The following is a 1824-nucleotide window of genomic DNA, read 5'->3' on the forward strand; positions in this document are numbered from 1 at the left end:
CCGGGACCAATAGGCATCCACGCCTCAGCAGCTGGCTGGAGTTGAGGTTTTTTTTGAAAGGGCTAGTTGTTATGGGTTTTGGGGGTTAATTTAGGTTTTTATTAGCTAGCTGAGGTGTCCTCTCTTATATATCTCCATGCTTGGTTTACCAATGCTACTGCTATGCCTAACGTTAACATGGCTTAGATTGAAGTGAAGGCAACATGTGGTGCATGTCGAAAGTAATACTAATCCTAACTTGATCAAGTTTGGATTGTACTACTTTCGACGTGTACCACATGCATGTTGCCTTCACTTCAATCTAATCCATGTTCATTTCACCCGCTCGCATCATGCATCATCATATATAATAACAAGTTCTACTAATTAAGCATCATCATACAACTTGTACTCGTTATTATAACAAGTCATACGATCATCATCCTCATAGTCACCGAACCAACCCTACTTAATTGTTATTAGCACATGATCATCATTATGAGGTATAAATACCCTCTTTAAGGTAAAATAGCTTAAAACAATATAGACCCTGACTCTCCATTATGGAGAATGGAAATCATCATGTCTCCAATTCTTGCGGTTTGCTTCCTTTTGCCTCCAAGAACCTCCTTACGACTGTCCATACATTTTTTCCATTCTTTGATTGTCATGTCTTCACTTCTTTTAGAAATCCGGTATGGACAGCTAAGATTCGTAGGACGACCTGGTTGTATGTTCAAAACATCAAGGCGACCGTGCGTATACATCAGATGAGGCACACAATCATTTGGGATTATCTGTTGAAAAACATAGTAATAACTTCGTAATAGTAAAAAATCTTACCAGGGTATCTCCATGGTAGTTACCGTAGTTCAACACGTGCACTAGTGGCACGTATTGACCATAATGTTGAGGAGTTCGATTGTAGATATTCTAATTCTCAAGATCATTACAAAATGCGATCAGATTATTCTTCTCCTTATATTTTAATTCGGAGCCATCGGTGTAGTGGGTTTTGTCTACCATCTTCCGCACATTCTTTGAAGAATTAAAATAAGCTGTCAATGGAAATAAGTTGTCAACTATTTTGAAATAAACAATATAAATTACTTAATAACTATGCTTGAGAAGCTCACATAGGGGAAGAATTGGAAGGGTATCAACATGGACCCAAATGTCAATATTGTCTTGCTCGATTTCAGGATCACCAAGATCTATGGTGACAAGCATACCCTCATCAAAACCATACATCTTGCAAAATGGGTTACACTCTTAGAATTGTACAGCTTCACTTTAAAATCCACACCATGATGGGTCCTTGGGTGAATTTTCTTTGTTTCAATACTTTCATGGTCTTCAAAATCCATCCTCTCCAAGACATAGCGTCTTGCATAGCATGGGATAAGCTAGTCGAATTGGAAAAGATGAAAAGTACACGTTAAAATAGTTGAAGTCGTGCTTAATTATGAAAAAACTATAGTCGTCGTTGCGTACTGTTTCAACATCGAAGGTCTCCTCGAGCTTAATGTTGAAGCGCCGATCTTCGTCCAGCTCAAGGAACCTGTCGCACATACCTCGGTCGTCGTGGCACCAGTCGCACTCCCCCGGGCGGTTTTCGTCATCCGAGTACGACATTTCCTATGTTCATAATTCAAATATGAAACTTGTACAATTAAATATATGTACCAAAAAACTCTCAGCTCTCATGTGGTGTACATATTCGACCGTCGGTGATGGTAGCTCCTCCTTTCATTCCCGAGTGCATTACACCAAATTGTCTAGCACACGGGAATGAAGGAGAAGCTACCCCCACGACAACAGTCGGGATTCTTCGTCCTCTCATAT

Source organism: Triticum aestivum, chromosome 4A (genome assembly GCF_018294505.1).
Source record: "Triticum aestivum cultivar Chinese Spring chromosome 4A, IWGSC CS RefSeq v2.1, whole genome shotgun sequence".
Taxonomy (NCBI): domain Eukaryota; kingdom Viridiplantae; phylum Streptophyta; class Magnoliopsida; order Poales; family Poaceae; genus Triticum; species Triticum aestivum.